A 21155-nucleotide genomic window follows, 5' to 3' on the forward strand; every position below is an offset into this window, starting at 1 on the left:
AACACCTGCAGCACCACCTGGGACAGGGACTCAGTGCCACAAGTGTTTCAACAGCCTGACCTGAACAGCAAGGGTCCGAATGATAACTTCCTAACTCTATTTTGCTGTATTAGACCTGGGTTACAACACTTCCCCCTCCCCAGCTCTCCAAATACCTCTCTTCCTCCATGTGGACCTCCATCAACCGCAAGAGGGCACATCTCTTGTTCATCTGGTGCAATATGGAGACATCATGACAACTGCCAGGAAAGTTGGTGCATACCAGTACAACACACTGGTGGTGATCACTTGCTATTCATGAAGGTGGCTGACTCATAGGGAAGTGTCCTGATGGTTTTCTGAGTGCAATCATTCACAGCCTGACCTTGAGGGATGCCAGCAAAAATCTTTATAGTTATGAAAGGTTTTGATAGAATAGACACAGGGAGAATGTTTCCGTTTTCAGGGAAGAGCAAAACAACAGCTATCAATGTAAAATAATCACCAGGAAATCCAATAGGGAATACTTTCATGAGGAAAGACCGCAGGAGGCTTGAGGGTAGCATAAATACTGGCACAGGGTGGCTGGGTCAAATGGCCTGTTTCTGTGCTGTATATCCCATGTGATCTTATGTCAATCATTTTCTGCTGACTGCTGGTGTCCTTAGCAAAGAAAGCATCAGTGATCTGTTTGATGCAGGCATGGATAAAGACTGACTAATGGCACTGAAGATACATGCTGCAGCTTGGAAATAGCCCAACGTGGAAAGAAAATATGGCTCATAGTCAGCTTAACTGCTGAAGACAATGTGTTGCAAGCTGAGAGTGACTTCCAGCTCTTGTGGTAAGAGCCGGGCAAAAGTTTGTAACATCCTCTTCAGCACCCCAGAAAGCCCTATGGGCAGGGTAAGGACATCTGCCAGTAGCCTGCACCTTGTGTGGTCTCCTCACAGCCCTAGCTGCAGATCCTTGAGGTTCCTTGACCCTTGACTCTTTTTCCTCCAACTACAGTAGAGTGAGCAGGATGATTGAGTCCCAGACCTCTTGTGGGGTTTGAAGGGAAGGAATTAAAATCATTGAAAGTCTCTCCATGGGAATTTAAAGTAATCCAGCCAGGAGATATGCACACAGATACTAATGACCTGAGTATTTACAAGGTGAACGCCCTTTCAAATAATAACCCCAACTGCTATTTCATGTTGAACGCCAATAGTAAAGAAAGAAATAAAAATAGAAAATGTTGGAAAAATGCAGCAGGTCTGGCAGCATCTCTGGAAAATTAATGAGCTGAATTTTATCATGGGCTTCAGGACCCTGATGCCAGGTTGAAATGGGTCTCAAGCCCACACTTGCCAGCAGTAAGAGTGGTTTAGTGATTCAGTGAGGCTGCTTCCTAATTTGTCATCCTATTAAGGATGGCAGGCAGGCTCCTGAGGGTTGGCAGCACTGAAGCCACAGCAATGCCATCGGAAGAGATAGGCACTGTTGAGGCAGATCGAGGGTCAAGAGGGTGACTCATCATGGAGGCACCCTCAGACAGTAAGTTCAAATAAAGTTCAGGCAGATGGCTAAAGGGGAAGGCCTCACCAATCACTGTCTTTCCTGTCCATGGGCTTTCTGTTGGACATGGAGCTTCCAGCTCTAATGACACCCCCACCATGCCACCCCCCCACCCCTGTATTGCTGCAGGGAAGACACTTCCATGAAGCTGGCAGCCATCCCACGTGGCAAGGGGCCACAAGCGTCAACAGCTCCTTAAAATGGCCTTAATAGGTCATTTGATTATGCTAATTGGTTGCCTGCCTCCTTGGAATGGACAGCCAACCTGCCTTGCAGCCCACTGTCCAACATTTCAGGTCTATGAACTTTCACCAGAACTGGGAAAAGTTAGAAATGCAATAGATTTTGAGCAAGTGAAAGGGGAGAGGGTGGAAAAAAGAACAAAAAAGGTCTGTGATAGAGGGAGAGCAAGAGAAATTAAATGACAAAAGAATTCACAATGCAAGCTCAGATGGAGTGTAATGGAACAAGCAAAGCAACAAAAGACCCGCTGTGGGCAATGCCACAGCCCAGCCAAAAGTCCATTAACATCCTGAATTAATCATTATCCATCCTGACGAGATAGGAAGACATATCTCCATATAACCATGGTTCTAGCAGACTGTGTGCCTGCTGGAGAGGTAGTCTTTTGGAATGTAAATGCTATATCCAGTACATTTCAGTAAATCTCTTTGAAATGGTTCTTGATACCCTCAGGTGTGAAATTCCAGAGAAGGATATTGTGGGATATCTGAATTCACAGTGGAACTTTCCAGAACCTGGTCAACTTGTCATACCAGAAAAAACTCAACAGGTCTGGCAGCATCGGCAGAGAAGAAAAGAGTCAACGTTTCGAGTCCTCATGACCCTTCATCCAGAACTGTCCTTGGATTCACCCAGTTCTGTTGAAGGGTCATGAGGATTTGAAACGTTGACTCTTTTCTTCTCCGCCGATGCTGCCAGACCTGCTGAGTTTTTCCAGGTAATTCTGTTTTTGTTTTTGATTTCCAGCATCCGCAGTTTTTTGTTTTTGTCATACCAGATGTCAGGTGACTTGCAGCAGCCATCTTTAGTCAATGTCTTTTCTTGTTTTTTTTTTAAAGTCCTCTTTAAACAGTTCAGTATATGTTTGGTCAGTTGGTGAATTATTTTAAAATTCATTCATAGGATGTGGGCACTGTTGGCTAGGCCAGCATTTATTGCCCCTCCCTAATTGCCATTGAAAAGGTGGTAGTGAGCTGCCTTCTTGAACTGCTGCAGTCCATGTGGGATAGGTACGCCCACTGTGCTGAGAGGGAGGGAGTTCCAAGATTTTGACCCAGCAACAGTGAAGTATCGGCGATATATTTCCAAGTCAGGATGGTGAGTGGCTTGCAGGGGATCTTTAGGTGGTGGTTTTCCCATGTGTCTGCTGCCCTAGTTCTTCTAGATGGTAGCATCAATATAGATTAATATCGCTCATGCACAAATCACATCATTGTGACGGAAAACACAAAGTACTTTACAGCTAAATAAGTTTTTTTAAAGTGTACTTACTCTTGTAAACTAGGCAGATCTGCTAATGATAGTGAACATGGCATTGGGATTAGAATGGGAAGATAAGATAAGAACAGCACCACAATTTTTTAGCCACTCCCATTCTATTTGCACCAGATGGAGCAAGTTAGAATTGCTCTTTTTGGGCTGAAATAAGCTATATAAAAACATGTGTCTAAAGTTCTGTATGAATGGCTATATACTGTTAAATGAAGGTAGCTGTTCTACACCTACACAGTGTAATATTTGGATATTTGCCCATAAAGTTGTGACTGACATCATTGACAATGGAGGCCCCATTTCATTAGAATCTATCTTTCAGATTTCAAAGGTTCATTCACTGCAGGAGATCAAACAGGATAGTTCATACTAGTCTTGCAGCATATCTGCATGAAAATAAGCAACTAAAGAAATAGCCTGGACATAGGCAGGTTTGCAGCAATGAACCAATCCACCTTTCTATGTTTCGAGCATCTTGTACCCTGCTTTGGGATGCTTACACTTTATTATGCTTTCTCTACTACCAATAAGTCTCTTGCACCTTGGCTGCTGCCAACATCATTTTCTGCTTGGAACTTTGAACTGGGTTTAGTAGCTAACTTTGACCTAGGTCACTTTGTTTGTTAGCATTCATATAAATAGAACTGTGGTCTGCATAAAGCTTACCCCCTGTCAACTCCGAACTGTGGTTAATCAGAGACTGTTCACATTTTGCAGCAATTGGGCCTTTGCAATAAGGCATTATATTTGTCAATGCTTGAGGAAAAGTAGAGGAAGTGAAGGATCTTTGCTCAATTATTGGTATTTGAATATTTAAAGATCAAGACTGTTTACTTCTCTATTTGTTAATTTGTTGATATGATGGCAGGAATTTTACCAGCTGCTTGGAGATGGGCTGGGAGGCAGGAGGAGTGGTGAAATGGCAGTGAATGGCATCAAAACGGAAGCTCAAAATGTTTCTGCCGCCAGGGGCTCTTTTTAGCAGCGGGAACAGCAACATGTCTGGCGTCCACTAACTGGAAGCGAGCGATCAACTAATTGGCCTATAGACAGCCATTAAACCAGGCCTAGAGGATTTTACCAGTGGCAGAATCCCCTGCCTGCCAAATGGTGAGTCCACCAACTACATTGAGTCTGCCTCCCAACAGCTTCCCAGGGGAGGGGTCTTCCTTTCCAGAAGCTCCATGGTCCAAGGAAAGGTCCCTGGAGACAATGGCTGTTCCTATGGTTCCGACACCACTGGAGGATTCACCCCTCTGATTGCTGGGGCCTATGCTCCTGGTAACTCTTGTACCAGGCCTTCAGTGGCGCTTCTCCACCCCAGTAGCCTCAGCAGTGGCTATCTCTATTGGTGTAGCTGCCAAAGACTGCAGAGCTGCCAGCCTTCTGATTGGGCTCGACTAGTAAAATTGCCATCTCGGTCCTGCTGTTCACTCGTGCAGGCTCAGGAGCCTCATTTTGTCCCAACATCAGGACCATGGGGTGCCAGTAAGATCCCGGCTGATGCGTCATCTCCATCACAATATTTCAGTGAGCCAGTTAAAAAGCAGTTATTTATTCTTCAGAGATGACCATTTCCTGTTAGCTAGAAGTACTGACACTCAAGAATTCAATTGCAGTTTCTACAAGAGGTGGCATACCATCTGAGTATCTCACCAACTAAAGACCATCTTAATTAATTCAGCTCTCATGAGTTACACCCCATGGAAAAGGTTTATTTACCATTTTAATGGAAACAGAACTCCATCACGGCATCCTGTTGTTAATTTGACCAGGAAGTCCATCAAGCCTGTGTTTCCGGTTTTCCCATCCAGGACGTCCTGCACCCCTGTCTCCGCAATTTTATACTTGTCCCTGGAGTAGGATTTTAACTCTCAACTTTCTAAGGAGAGTGCTACCACTGAGCCACAGCTGACATAAATGTTTTAGCTTTGAGTGTTTGTTTTCCAATGCATCCTAACAGCATTAGAGCCATTACATCGCACAGAGGATTTGATGATCTCAGTGTACATCTGTTCTTAAATTCCTAAAACCTATTCTAACCAGTTATTTCTTTTTAAAATGAGTTAACCAACGCATTCACTATTTTTATTGGGAATCTGTTCCATATGTACAGTATTTTCTTCAACATAAAGGAGCACAGAAATACACATTAAGCATATAAAATCATGCCTTAAACATACCATATCTTAAGTAAAACTGGTTTCAGTTCTGTCTAATGAAATGGTTCACATTATTGCAGGTTAAGGCACTCAGGAGACAGTGCCCCTTTTTCCTTCTGCTTTCTGTTAGCAAGTATGAAACCAGTTAAAAACAAAAAAATTTCAAAGCTTTTGTGTGAGACGTAGCATGTCTGTTTGATTTTGTTTTGCATTATTTCCTGCTGTTTGGCTGTGCACCACTTTCCACTGAATGCTCCCATAAGCAGCAATAGCTTGGTGCTGAACTGTTTATATTGTATTAAATGAAGGGTGCATCAGCTCCTCCTTTTCCATTTTAAAAACTGGTGCAGTGATAAATTAAATGAAAAGGCAACGCTCAGAAAATGTATTACAAATTTTTACCACTTGTGAGGTGCTGTTCCAGGTGTATGAGTCAAGAGGAAGTTTAGGATGGAAAAAAAAATTTGGATGGAAACATGCACTTCACTGCAGAGTCAATGTCTAATTAGCTCATCAGGAATATAAGTGGCTAATTAAGCTGGCCAGAAAATGCATCAGCTCTCCTTAGAGAAAAACCAGCATTTTCTAATACATGTCTCCGCTCCCTGCTTTCTCCACAATACTTTGCATGATGAATGCAGTTCACTTCCAGTATACTTTATTTTACAAAAGAAGTAGATTAATACTCTTCATTGATTACTGAGGCTCTGCAGGGATCTGTGTTGGGGCCTCAACCATTCACTGTTCTTATTAATCACTTAGATGATAGGTTAGAGATCCACATACCAAAATTTGCCACTGATTGGCAAAGATTGGCAGCATTCCAAACATTATAATAGAAGCATAAAATTAGAAAGCGACATTAATAGATTAAGCAAATGGGCAAAACTGTGGCAAGTGGATTTAAATGGAGAAAGAAAATCTTGTCGTGACCACAGGAAGTCCCAAAGCACCTTACAGCCAAGTACAAATAAAGTGGTAGTCTCAGTTGTAATGTAGAGAATGCAGCAGCCAATTTGCACACAGCAAGTTCTCACGATCAGCAATGTGATAATGACCAGATAATCTGCTTTTGTATATTGTTTCAGAGATAAATATTGGCCAGGATGCCAGGAATAACTCCCCTGTTCTTCAGCATAGTGCCATGGGATCTTTTATGTTCATCTGAAAGGGCAGATGGGACCATGGTTTAATGTCTTATCTGACAGACAGTGTCTTCGATAGTGCAGCACTCCCTCAGTACTGCACTAGAATGTCAGTTTTAATTTTTGTGCTCTAGTCCTGGAGATGGACTTGAACGCACAACCTTCTGACTCAGAGGCAAGAGCACCACCAAATGCTGTGGCTGGCACTATGATGCAGGCAAATATAAGGTCATTCACTTTGGGCCTAAAAAGGGTAAAACTGAATACTTTCAAAATGGTGAAATAGCTAGAAACAATGGAGATCCAAAGAGACTTGAGGGTCCTTGTACAATTGCACTGCTATTTCCTCCCCAGTTTTAAGACACAAAGTACATCTGAGGGCAGCGGGGTTGTGGGTGTAGGGTTAGTGAGTGCGATGGTTTGAATCTGTGCCAGGCGTACACCAGACACGAGACAAAAGCCAAATCCTGTGATAGGCACAGCTTACTTCTGATATGCTGCACCTATCAGCTGCCCAGCTGACACTCAGGAAGGAAAATTCTTTTGTGTTAAGTACCAAAGAAATAATAATATGCAAATACCTTATGTTACATATAAAAAATGGAAATGCTAGAAATACTCAGGTCTGGCAGCATCTGTGGAGAGAGCTTTCACAGATGCTACCTTAGTTTATAACCCTGTTGTATCACTTAGCACCAATCAGATTGTTTCAGCAGTTATTGGTGGTTTGCATACATTTACAATTAGCTGACCCCATACAGAATTTATGAGAGAGAGACAGACAAACGGACAAAACTTACAGGCAACTGCCTCTGCAGAAGGTTAGAAATTAACCCACGCAAAAACGTCTAGTTAGAAACTGGGCTAGATTTTCAGCCTGGGGTCAGGACCCCGACATTGGGTTCATTTCTAGGTCCCAACCCCATATATTGGAAGTAGACCCCAACACGATTTTCCAAGGAATGGCCAATTAGCCCGCAGTCCAATTAAGGACAGTGAGTGGGAGCTCGGTGCTGGAGGCCCAATAGGAAGCCCTCCAGAACCGAGAGACTGGCAGCCTACCAGATAAGGGAGAGAGAAAATAAACATGCCCACAGCTGCCAGACCCTGATCGTGGAGAGGGAGCCTCTCTACAGGGCGGCCTGTGGCCGCAGTTGTGATAATTTATAATTTGTGGCTACGAGGCATTTTATAAAGCCCACTGGAACGCTAGCCCCCTGGTCCACTAATGGTAGGCTGCCTCCTCTCACCGGCCATGTTTCAGCCACTGTAAGGGGCCTGCCTGCCAACTGGAAAATTCCAGCTGGTGCAAGGGAGGGACTTTAATGGACCCCTTTAAATGCCTTTATTGGCTACTTGCAAGTGAACAGCTGTTTCGCCCTGTCCCAGCCTTTCTGAAAACGTCTTGGGGTGGGACTGTTCCAACAATCTGTCCGCCAGCCAGCAGTGGGTAATTCTGGGCCTGTCTGTCTCCAGTTTCGCCCGCATCGAGCTTCAAAATTCATCCCTTTATGTCAGGTTGGTTTGCGTTGAGTTTTAGCAGGGCAGGCGCAACTGTTCGTGATTTTCTATATTCTAAGGAGCAGCTAGGTTCTATATATTACTGTTAACATGTGTCTATCTTTGCTATTATTGTCACTGGGGGTGGAATCATCCCAGATTTGCACAAAGTGCGGTAGTGGGCAGGAACAAAGTCGTTTTACCAGCCAGCCGCGATGGCAGGTTTTCATGCTGCATCGTCCCATTCCCACCTCATTAATTATGCAGCTACACGAAACACACTCTCGCTGGCGGACGGCCTCCAAGTTGCCTGCCACACTATTGCCTTGTCGCTTCCTCACGCAGGGCACCACATTTAAACTGCAGCTGCATGCACACTTCTCAATGCTTGCAGCCCAGGATTGTTCCGTTGAAGACACGGCCCCAAAAAACCAAGAATAGTGGAGACCCTGGGATGCCTTCTGGACGCTGTAGGGGCATGCCGCAATATCCTTGACCCCCGCTTTGGCCGCTGGAGGCCCATCAGTCTCACCACTCTGGCTTGGGAGACGGTGGCAGAGGTGGACAGTGTCAATGCTGCACACAAGAGGTCAGCCATCCTGTGCAGAAAATGGATGAATGATCTCATCTGTGTCGCCAGGGTTAGGCAAACATCTCATCACTCTAAACTCACACACTTACAAGCTCATCAAACATTCACTGGCATCTCACTCACTGCCAGATCATGGACATCACCACTCATTCTCTCCCACACATCCTCACATCTCCATCTGGCCTCATCTCCCCTGGAGACTGCCTCCTCAGCCCTCACCATCTTGAAGCCACTTGCACAGATCAACATGTGCCCCCACACACACCTGGGATATCCCCCTTCCCCAGTACAGCCCTCGTCCTGTGAGCCCCCCCCCCAGCCCTAAAAGTGATGTGGTTTTGCCTGCAAAGCCTGGCGCTGATGACTGCGAGTGCTGACCGAAGCGAGGCAGGCAAACAAACCTTGAAGTCCCGAGTGAAGTGCAGCTCACCAGCTGCATGTTGCTTATGTACATTTATGAAACATATTGGTGTGCAATCATGCTGACATGCCTGGATGATACAGTGCGTGGGGAGTGATTCTGGCGAGCAGGGCTATAGTTTTGAACACTAAAATATTGAAATTAGGTTCCCAACGTGCAATGGTGGGAAATGCGGCCAGCCATTAACAGGTGGAGCGGACAATCGCAAACTGGCTTCATGACGGCATGAAACTTATTTTTGACGTTCTCACCATATTGTACCCCCACCTTCCATGATGCATGATGTCAACAGGGCCTTAAAATCTGGCCTGGGTCTGCTTGGTAGTTTATAGGGTGTATCTCTGTCCAAAATGTTTTTTGTCATATTTCTTTCTAAAGTCAGCAAATCACATTGTCTATCCAGTAACCTAAAGACAGAAAAAAATGGGGCAATTTTAACCCACATTTCCGAGCAGTAATGGGAGTGATTGCACAGATAAAATTAATTCTGAGAAGTTATGGCCCCATTTTCAGTCTAATCCTGCTTGCCACTACCTTAACTGGTGCTTTCTGAGGTAGCCAAGGTGCCCACCTGCCTCAGACAGAAGCCTCAGCGATATGTGCAAACTGGAGTCCAATGATTTGTAACTGTTGGCTGAGCAAGGTGTCTAGTAGGGTTGAGGAGTTAAGTGTTGAACTACACACTGTGGGGCAATGAGGAACAAGCCTGTTGCTCCAAGCTCCACAGGAAAATCTGGACCTTTGCTACCCTGGTCTACTACCCATTCCACCCACAAGACCCTATCATAACCCTACCTCTCCCCAACCTAACTCAGTGTCAGCAAGCAGCCTCTGAAGGCACTCAATCTTCACCTACCGACAGCCAACTGATTATCTCTCTGCTTGTTTCAGGCGGGCACTCAGCCGATGGGCTGTAAAGGAGATTTAAGAGTTAAATGGTTAGGGCCTCAAATTGATGACATCAAGATGGCTTGATGTTGCCTTGAACCCCACTCCCAGTTAAAAGCTCCATGAGTTGATGTTTAACCTCTCAGTTCAGTGGAAAACATAGCCAGTGTTTGCTGCTGAATAGCATTTCTTAGCTCTTCTGTTGGATCTGATTGAGTGCAGGTTAGGGAGAGAGAGAACGCCTCAAGTTGGAGGCGGCCTTTCAACACTTCCAAAAATTTTGAAAATAAACACATCTACAGCTGCCAGACAGCCATTGTAGAGGAGGAAATGCCCTCCCACCACCTGCCCCCACCCCTACCCTTAGGGAAGCCTGTGGTTTATTGTTAATGGCTTGTTCAAGGCTAAAGGCTGCTGTTAGGCTCCAAGATTGACCAGGCAGGCAGAACCTATTTTGTTAAGTATTGTCATGAGGCTACGCCCCTTTATTTTTGAAAATATGATTTTTCGACTTTCAACTGACCAGAAATTTTGCAGTTTGGACTGAGGCAGAACAAACTGCTTAAAAGTGTAAGACCACATTCCTAGGTGAGGATGAGAAACAAACAAATCATCCTCAAGAGTGTGAAGAGAGAGACATTACCTGTAATCCAGACACCCATGTAACTGTCTAAGGAAATGATATTAAAATGCAAAGTCCTACTGGATTTTGAAACAATGGCTGCCACAGACAAACACACCCAAAACCTCTTGGAAATACACAATGGGTGAAGTATTTCATGGCAAGGCTGCCCAGCCACTATAGAGAGATTGCAAGTGACACATGCAGTGTCAGGAAGGTCTTCAGCAGAGGAAACAGATTGAAGGCTGCTTTTTCTCCCTCTCTATCTTTTGAAATAAGAGTATTGTCTGGTTCAAGAAGCCAACTCTACCAGAAACTTACCAGCGAACTGAGATCTTGTAATAATTGCAACATCTTCGACATCTGACCGTCTGCAAGAAACCAGCTAACCTAAATTGGATAAAAACAAAAAAACTGCGGATGCTGGAAATCCAAAACAAAAACAGAATTACCTGGAAAAACTCAGCAGGTCTGGCAGCATCGGCGGAGAAGAAAAGAGTTGACGTTTCGAGTCCTCATGACCCTTCGACAGAACTTGCGTTCGAGTCCAAGAAAGAGTTGAAATATAAGCTGGTTTAAGGTGTGTGTGTGGGGGGCGGAGAGATAGAGAGACAAAGAGGTGGAGCGGGGGGGCGGGGGTGTGGTTGTAGGGACAAACAAGCAGTGATAGAAGCAGCTCATCAAAAGATGTCAACGACAATAGTACAATAGAACACATAGGTGTTAAAATTAAAGTTGGTGATATTATCTAAACGAATGTGCTAATTAAGAATGGATGGTAGGGCACTCAATGTATAGCTCTAGTGGGGGTTTTTTTTTATATAATGGAAATAGGTGGGAAAAGGAAAATCTTTATAATTTATTGGGAAAAAAAAAAGGGAAGGGGGAAACAGAAAGGGGGTGGGGATGGGGGAGGGAGCTTACGACCTAAAGTTGTTGAATTCAATATTCAGTCCGGAAGGCTGTAAAGTCCCTAGTCGGAAGATGAGGTGTTGTTCCTCCAGTTTGCGTTGGGCTTCACTGGAACAATGCAGCAAGCCAAGGACAGACATGTGGGCAAGAGAGCAGGGTGGAGTGTTGAAATGGCAAGCGACAGGGAGGTTTGGGTCATTCTTGCGGACAGACCGCAGGTGTTCTGCAAAGCGGTCGCCCAGTTTACGTTTGGTCTCTCCAATGTAGAGGAGACCACATTGGGAGCAACGAATGCAGTAGACTAAGTTGGGGGAAATGCAAGTGAAATGCTGCTTCACTTGAAAGGAGTGTTTGGGTCCTTGGACGGTGAGGAGAGAGGAAGTGAAGGGGCAGGTGTTGCATCTTTTGCGTGGGCATGGGGTGGTGCCATAGGAGGGGGTTGAGGAGTAGGGGGTGATGGAGGAGTGGACCAGGGTGTCCCGGAGGGAGCGATCCCTACGGAATGCCGATAAGGGGGGTGAAGGGAAGATGTGTTTGGTGGTAGCATCATGCTGGAGTTGGCGGAAATGGCGGAGGATGATCCTTTGAATGCGGAGGCTGGTGGGGTGATAAGTGAGGACAAGGGGGACCCTATCATGTTTCTGGGAGGGAGGAGAAGGCGTGAGGGCGGATGCGCGGGAGATGGGCCGGACACGGTTGAGGGCCCTGTCAACGACCGTGGGTGGAAAACCTCGGTTAAGGAAGAAGGAGGACATGTCAGAGGAACTGTTTTTGAATGTAGCATCATCGGAACAGATGCGACGGAGGCGAAGGAACTGAGAGAATGGGATGGAGTCCTTACAGGAAGCGGGGTGTGAGGAGCTGTAGTCGAGATAGCTGTGGGAGTCGGTGGGTTTGTAATGGATATTGGTGGACAGTCTATCACCAGAGATTGAGACAGAGAGGTCAAGGAAGGGAAGGGAAGTGTCAGAGATGGACCACGTGAAAATGATGGAGGGGTGGAGATTGGAAGCAAAATTAATAAATTTTTCCAAGTCCTGACGAGAGCATGAAGCGGCACCGAAGTAATCATCGATGTACCGGAGAAAGAGTTGTGGAAGGGGGCCGGAGTAGGACTGCAACAAGGAATGTTCCACATACCCGATAAAGAGACAGGCATAGCTGGGGCCCATGCAGGTACCCATAGCCACACCTTTTATTTGGAGGAAGTGAGAGGAGTTGAAGGAGAAGTTGTTCAGTGTGAGAACAAGTTCAGCTGAACTTGTTCTCACACTGAACAACTTCTCCTTCAACTCCTCTCACTTCCTCCAAATAAAAGGTGTGGCTATGGGTACCTGCATGGGCCCCAGCTATGCCTGTCTCTTTATGGGGTATGTGGAATATTCCTTGTTGCAGTCCTACTCCGGCCCCCTTCCACAACTCTTTCTCCGGTACATCGATGATTACTTCGGTGCCGCTTCATGCTCTCGTCAGGACTTGGAAAAATTTATTAATTTTGCTTCCAATCTCCACCCCTCCATCATTTTCACGTGGTCCATCTCTGACACTTCCCTTCCCTTCCTTGACCTCTCTGTCTCAATCTCTGGTGATAGACTGTCCACCAATACCCATTACAAACCCACCGACTCCCACAGCTATCTCGACTACAGCTCCTCACACCCCGCTTCCTGTAAGGACTCCATCCCATTCTCTCAGTTCCTTCGCCTCCGTCGCATCTGTTCCGATGATGCTACATTCAAAAACAGTTCCTCTGACATGTCCTCCTTCTTCCTTAACCGAGGTTTTCCACCCACGGTCGTTGACAGGGCCCTCAACCGTGTCCGGCCCATCTCCCGCACATCCGCCCTCACGCCTTCTCCTCCCTCCCAGAAACATGATAGGGTCCCCCTTGTCCTCACTTATCACCCCACCAGCCTCCGCATTCAAAGGATCATCCTCCGCCATTTCCGCCAACTCCAGCATGATGCCACCACCAAACACATCTTCCCTTCACCCCCCTTATCGGCATTCCGTAGGGATCGCTCCCTCCGGGACACCCTGGTCCACTCCTCCATCACCCCCTACTCCTCAACCCCCTCCTATGGCACCACCCCATGCCCACGCAAAAGATGCAACACCTGCCCCTTCACTTCCTCTCTCCTCACCGTCCAAGGACCCAAACACTCCTTTCAAGTGAAGCAGCATTTCACTTGCATTTCCCCCAACTTAGTCTACTGCATTCGTAGCTCCCAATGTGGTCTCCTCTACATTGGAGAGACCAAACGTAAACTGGGCGACCGCTTTGCAGAACGCCTGCGGTCTGTCCGCAAGAATGACCCAAACCTCCCTGTCGCTTGCCATTTCAACACTCCACCCTGCTCTCTTGCCCACATGTCTGTCCTTGGCTTGCTGCATTGTTCCAGTGAAGCCCAACGCAAACTGGAGGAACAACACCTCATCTTCCGACTAGGGACTTTACAGCCTTCCGGACTGAATATTGAATTCAACAACTTTAGGTCGTAAGCTCCCTCCCCCATCCCCACCCCCTTTCTGTTTCCCCCTTCCCTTTTTTTTTTCCCAATAAATTATAAAGATTTTCCTTTTCCCACCTATTTCCATTATATAAAAAAAAACCCCCACTAGAGCTATACCTTGAGTGCCCTACCATCCATTCTTAATTAGCACATTCGTTTAGATAATATCACCAACTTTAATTTTAACACCTATGTGTTCTATTGTACTATTGTCGTTGACATCTTTTGATGAGCTGCTTCTATCACTGCTTGTTTGTCCCTACAACCACACCCCCGCCCCCCCCCCGCTCCACCTCTTTGTCTCTCTATCTCTCCGCCCCCCACACACACACCTTAAACCAGCTTATATTTCAACTCTTTCTTGGACTCGAACGCAAGTTCTGTCGAAGGGTCATGAGGACTTGAAACGTCAACTCTTTTCTTCTCCGCCGATGCTGCCAGACCTGCTGAGTTTTTCCAGGTAATTCTGTTTTTGTAACCTAAATTGGCCAGTGTTCAAAATCTACTCCTCAAGGTCAATTAAAGGACTCTTAACGGCATATTCTTTTACCTCATTTTATTGGACTCTAACTCCCCTTATTTCCGATACCTGAGCTTGCGTGTGCCTGTGTGAGTGCCCAATGATTGCATGAGGGCCGAATGCTTGATATCGCATTTTTATTATTTTTCTTGGCTTTAGTGGTTAATAAGCTTGCCCTTTGACTCAAGAAAACCTTTGTTTGATTGGCTCCTTATTGCACACAGCTTAAATAGTTAACTACATTCTGATTTGGAAAAGGCATATCTTTGCGAAAAAGAAACTTAAACCTTCGTTGTGACAAACCAAGGAGTTTGAAAAAAGGGGAGCCCTTTTTCACCTGGTCATGACAGTATAGACAGGCAGAAGTCAGGTTCTCTCCTGTCTGCTTATGCCCATTGTGACAAAAGATTATTTCAAGATATCATCCCATCTTTACCTTTCAGATTCTGTTGAAAGACTGTGGGCAGAATTCTACCTTCCAGGTGTGCGCCCAACCCGATTGGGCATAAAATCGCACAAGATGATATTGGGGGCCAATCGCCGTCAGTGATCTGTTTCCCGGCTGCTCCCGAGCCTGTAGATCGTGTGTGCCCGCCAAAGGTAAAGTTCAGGCCTATATGTTTACAGAAATTTCTATTTTTTTTGTTCAAACTTCCACCCTATTGATTCAACAGTCTGAGTCAGGTAAATAGCCAGACTTTTGTAAACATATACAGTAGTATGTAGCAAACGTGGCCCAAATAGTTACGGTACCATGACACTTACTAGCTTTTCCAGATTAATCACCTAAAGCAGAGATCTAAATATTTTTAAGCATTGAAATCAGTGAGGTCGCCTTTCCAAACTTGCCAGGGTCTCAGAGCCTATCCAAGATGTCCTTGGACAGAACCTTGGTTGATGGTTATGGGCAAAGTCACTGGTCATTCAGTTTGAGTATTTTTGGAGGGAAACCCCTTTAAAGACTGAACTAGATTTGAAATCCATCTAGACATATAAAGTAATGATTATTACTGAGTATCGCATGACCCGATATGTTACATTGGCTAAGTACATTGATTAAGAGAGTAAATTTGGCTCACAATGTCAAGACTCCAGCAATAGCTTAACGATTTTAATTATATAAAACTCTTTCAACAAATTCACGGAGTGACTAACTTTTAATATATCATTAACTAAACTCCAGACAAATGCTCTCCTTGTACTTGTCCAAGCCCATCGTGACAAAGGATCACATCCAAGTTGTCAACCCATCTTTACCTTTTAGATTCTAATGAAATGAATTGCCTTCCTGATGCTGAGAAGAAAATGGAGGTGGGAGAATTATAAGTTTAAATTTCCCAGCCGTTCCTGCCATTGCCATTTTGACTGACACAGGAAACGTGGCAGGTCACCACCCAAAGTGCACTCAAAGGTCTTTTGAATGCCTGCCTCAAGTTTTAATTTCCCTGAGTTCGAGATCTTCAACAAGGCCAGTGGGTTCCTGAAGCCTGTGTGAATCACGTCAGGTCAGATTTGTTCATGAATCTTGGGGGAAGCTGTTGTGGAATAATAAATATTTTGACAGGTTTTTAGACCATAAGACCATAAGACATAGGAGCAGAAATTAGGCCATCGAGTCTGCCTGGCCATTCAATCAAGACTGATAAGTTTCTCAACCCCATTCTCTCATCTTCTCTCTGTAACCTTTGATCCCCTTATCAATCAAGAACCTATTTATCTCAGTCTTAAATACACTCAATGACCTGGCCTCCACAGCCTTCTGTGGAAAGGAATTCCATAGATTCACCACTCTCTGGCTAAAGAAGTTTCTCCTCATCTCTGTTCTAAAAGGTCATCCCTTTACTCTGAGGCTGGGCCCTCAGGTCCTAGTCTCTCCTACTAATGGAAACATTTTTCCCACGTCTACTCTATCCAGGCCTTTCAGTATTCTGTAAGTTTTAATCAGATCCCCCCTCATTCTTCTAAGCTCCATCGAGCATAGACCCGGAGTCCTCAAATGTTCCTCATATGTTAAGCCTTTCATTCCTGGGATCATTCTCGTGAACCTCTTCTGGACCCTTTCCAGGGCCAGCACATCCTTCCTGAGATACAGGGCCCAAAATTGCTCACAATATTCTAAATGTGGTCTGACCAGAGCCTTATAAAGTCTCAGCAGCACATCCCTGCTTTTATATTCTAGTCCTCTTGAAATAAATGCCAACATTGCATTTGCCTTCCTAACTACCGACTCAACCTGCAAGTTAACCTTAAGAGAAAACTAGACTAGAACTCCCAAGTCCCTTTGCACTCCAAATTTCTGAATTCTCTCCCCATTTAGAAAATAGGCTATGCCTCTATTCTTCCTACCAAAGTGCATGACTTCACACTTCCCCACGTTGTATTCCATCTGCCACTTCTTTGCCCATTCTCCTAACCTGTCTAAATCCTTCTGCAGCCTCCCCACCTCCTCAATACTACCTGTCCCTCCACCTATCTTTGTCTCGTCTGCAAACTTAGCCAGAGTGCCTTCAGTTCCTTCATCTATATCATTAATGTATAAAGTGAAAAGTTGTGGTCCCAACACTGACCCCTGCGGAACTCCACTAGTCACCGGCCGCCATCCTGAGAAGGACCCCTTTATCCCCACTCTCTGCTTCCTGCCAGACAGCCAATCTTCTATCCATGCTAGTACCTTGTCTCTAACACCATGGGCTCTTATCTTACTGAGCAGCCTCCTGTGTGGCACCTTGTCAAAGGCCTTCTGGAAGTCCAAGTAGATAACATCCATTGGCTCTCTGTTGTCTAACCTGCTCGCTAACTCCTCAAAGAATTCTAACAGATTTGTCAGGCATGACCTCCCCTTGATGAAACCATGCTGACTTTGCCCTATTTTATCATGCACTTCCAAGTATTCTGAAATCTCATCCTTAATAATGGACTCTAAAATCTTACCAATGACTGAGGTCAGGCTAATCAGCTTGTAATTTCCCATCTTTGGCCCCACTCCCTTCTTAAACAGAGGCTTTGCATTAGCGATTTTCCAGTCCTCTGGGACCCTCTCTGACTCCAGTGATTCCTGAAAGATCACCACTAACGCCTCCACTATCTCTACAGCTATCTCCTTCAGAACTCTGGGATGTAATCCATCTGGTCCAGGTGATTTATCCACCTTCAGACCTTTCAGTTTTCCTAGCGCCTTCTCCTTGGTAATGGCCACCATACTTACCTCTGCTCCCCGACTCTCTTGAACTTTGGGGATGTTACTCGTGTCTTCCACCGTGAAGACTGACGCAAAGTGCCTATTCAGTTCCTCCGCCATTTCTTTGTTCCCCACTACTACTTCTCCAGCGTCATTTTCCGGCGGTCCAATGTCCACTTTTGCCTCTCTCTTACCCTTTATATATCTAAAAAAAACTCTTGTAATCTTATTTTATATTACTGGCTAGTTTACCCTCATATTTTATCTTCTCCCTCCTTTTTTAGTTGTCCTCTGTTGGCCTTTGTAGGCTTCCCAATCCCCTGGCTTCCCACTGCTCTTCGCCACATTGTATGCTTTCTCTTTAGCTTTTATGTTGTCCCTGACTTCCCTTGTCAGCCATGGTTGCCTCATCCTCCCTTTAGTATGCTTCTTCTTACTAGGGATGAATTTTTGCTGTGTCTCCCAAATTACTCCCAGAAACTCCTGCCATTGCTGTTCTACAGTCTTTCTTGCTAGGCTCATCTCTCAGTCAATTCTGGCCAGCTCCTCCCTCATGCCTCTGTAGTTGCCTTTATTCAACTGTAATACCGTTACATCTGATTTCAGCTTTTTCCTCTCAAATTGCAGGGTAAATTCTATCATATTTTGGTCACTTCCTCTTAAGGGTTCCTTCACCTTAAGCTCCCTTGTCAAATCTGCCTCATCACACATCACTAAATCTAGAATTGCCTGTTCCTTAGTGGGCTCCACGACAAGCTGCTCCAAAAAGCCATCTCATAGACATTCCACAAATTCCTTTTCTTGGGATCTACTAACAACCTGATTTTCCCAGTCTACCTGCATATTGAAATCCCCCATGATCACTGTAACCTTGCCTTTCTTACACACCTTTTCTATCTCCTGGTGTATCTTGTGCCCCACATCCTGACTACTGTTCGGAGGCCTGTACATAACTCCCATTATGGTTTTTTTTACCTTTGCGGTTCCTCAACTCTACCCACACAGATTCTACATCATCTGACCCTACATCGTTTTTTGCTATCAGTTTAATTTCATTTCTTACTAACAAAGCAACCCCACCCCCTCTGCCAACCTGCCTATCTTTTCGATAGGATGTATATCCTTGGATATTTAGCTCCCAGTCCTGATCCCCTTGCAGCCATGTCTCCATGATGCCCATCACATCATACCTGCCAATTTTAATCTACACCACAAGCTCATTTACCTTATTTTGTATACTGCGTGCATTCAGATAAAACACCTTCAGTCCTGTATTTCCGTCCCCCTTCTCATTGTCGTCCCTTTGTCTGATGTGTTTGAAGTTAGACTCCTAGTCCTTTCCAAACACTCTGTCCTATTTTGTGTTCTGGAGACTTTAATAGCCTCTCCTGGGCTCTCCTTTCTTTTCAGTTTTTTCATAATTTTCCATGAGGTTAAATCTTTTTAATGCAGTGATTGGTCACAGGGCTCTGTCCTTAACAGGTAAGTAGCCACTAAATTGACCAGCATTGTGTAAGTGTTCAAATGCATTAGAGTACTTGCTGCAGTGGATAAAGGGCTCTTATGCACTCAACAGTATTGAGGATCAGATATGAATGTATCATCTGGACCCTATGCTTTGATTTTTACATTGATCTAAAGCCTAGACAGCAGTTTAGCCTATGAAAAAACTGACCAGATAGCTAGCCATTTGATCAGGCAACTTCAAAGGCTCAATTTTATTCAGCTGTGCAAGGACTGTTTATACTATTGTGCATTGGAATCTCACTATGGATGCTTAGCTGAGTTAGAATATACACACTGAGTTAGAATAGATCTGAATAAGAGTCATTCGGACTCAAAACATTATCTCTGTCTCTCTCTCCACAGATGCTGTCAGACTTGCTGAGTTTTTCCAGAATTTTTTGTTTTCATTTAGAATACTCACTAATGGATTAGTTCAGCAGGGATTGTTTAGACAGCTGTCAAGGGGACTGTGAGTTTTGTTTGATTGACAGTTTTATGACCATTTACTAGGGTTCTATTTCTTGGAAGTTGTTTTGAATGGTTGTTTGTTTTGACAGATTTATGAGAAGGGGTGTAAGTTTTTTTCAAGTGAATCTTGAATGGTTATGTGTTTGATTGACAGTTTATGAATTTCTAAGAGGAGCAATTGGTTTCCAGTGGAGTTTGAGTAGATGATTGTTTATTTTGATGTTTTCATGAGCATTTCAATGACTTGCCAATGTTATTATAGAGCTCCATTGTTGACTGTATTTAAGGCTAGGATAGACAGTTTTTGGTCTCTCAGTGAATCAAAGGATTTGGGGAGTGGGTGGCAAAGTGGAGTTGAAGCCCAAGATCAGCCATGATTGTATTGATTGGTGAAGCAGGCTCAATGGGCCACATGGTCTACTTCTGATTCTGTCTTTTGTGTTCTTATGAGTTCTGTTCATAGTGGATACTGGGTGAGTGGGTATGGAAAATGCATGGTGGGAATGGAGGGAGTGTGGAATTATGAGGGGGTATGGAGAGGGTTATGGGGGGCATGGAGTGGATTACGAGGGGTATGGAGGATGCATGATAAGCAGGGGGTGTGTTGGATAGGAGTGGGGGGAGGGTGAGAAATGATGACCAGGGGATCCAACAGTCCTGCATAGAACTGGGCTGATGCCTCAGTGAACGGAAGCAGGCCTTCTGACCTGTCAGCCTCAGCATCTGCCCTCCACTCATCCCACCTCGGGCCTGCCACAGGATGCAGTGGCTTCAAATGTCCTGACCCCAACCCGAGGGAGGAAAATAACACGTGTGTGCGGATTTATTTAGGCGTTGGGAATGCGACGTTAGGAAATGGCCCGACTCGTGATTCCCGACTCTAACATGAAAATCGGGCTCTATGTTTCCAGCATTAACATCTCAAACACAAGGGCTGCTTGTGAGATTTTAACAACTTTCACATTCATCTGGTTGGATATTTCTTGACCATAGAGAGGCACAGATCAACCAAAGTTGGCTGGCCCCTCTCTCAATTGCAGCAGATTAAGATGGCGCACCAGTATGTGATGCAGGCCACCTTTCAACACTATTGGTCCATGAGTCACCCTGGAAGTTCTTCCACGTGTCCAGAGTGCATTAGAGTGAGGCTATGAGATGAATGTCAAATCGGGTAATTCGAGGAAAATCTGTATGATATCTGTTACTGCCACATCAGGGTATTGAAATATTAACAATAAAGCAATTTTTGGCTTATTGATTACCATTGGCTTAATAGTTTAAACATCTGTATTCAAATATGAAGATGATTGAAAACATTTCTGAGTGTTGCATAACGTGTGGAAAACAAGGACAAGGATTAAGAAGCCTTCAGGGCTTACCTTGGCAGGGAGTCGAACAGGCAGCAGAAATGCTCTCCACAATGTCAAGGCCTGAAACATAAAGAAGATTAAATAATATGCCAGCCACCTATTATTAAGAAATACCAGACTTTTGCTATGCAAAATATATCACATACACAAAAGTGATGGACAGGAAAAAAAACCTATTGCCCCATTCAGCCTGTCCCACACAGTTGTACTAACTTATGAATCATAATACATACAGTCTACACCCACCGTCCTGGGAAACGTGAATACCAAATCAAAACCCGGGTTCCTTTCCAATTTCTACATA

The 21155-nt window shown here is 44.8% G+C and overlaps 1 protein-coding gene across 1 annotated transcript in view; it reads right to left on the reverse strand.

Annotated features, from left to right (window-relative positions):
* Positions 1–20906, reverse strand: part of carmil2 (capping protein regulator and myosin 1 linker 2) — a 180505-nt gene extending 159599 nt beyond the window's left edge. The window contains exon 1 of the mRNA XM_041191410.1: positions 20861–20906. The gene's annotated coding sequence lies outside the window, so the exon portion shown is untranslated. The remainder of the gene's footprint in view (positions 1–20860) is intronic.
* Positions 20907–21155: the final 249 nt, after the last annotated feature.

This window comes from Carcharodon carcharias, chromosome 7 (assembly GCF_017639515.1).
Source record: "Carcharodon carcharias isolate sCarCar2 chromosome 7, sCarCar2.pri, whole genome shotgun sequence".
NCBI classification, from domain to species: domain Eukaryota; kingdom Metazoa; phylum Chordata; class Chondrichthyes; order Lamniformes; family Lamnidae; genus Carcharodon; species Carcharodon carcharias.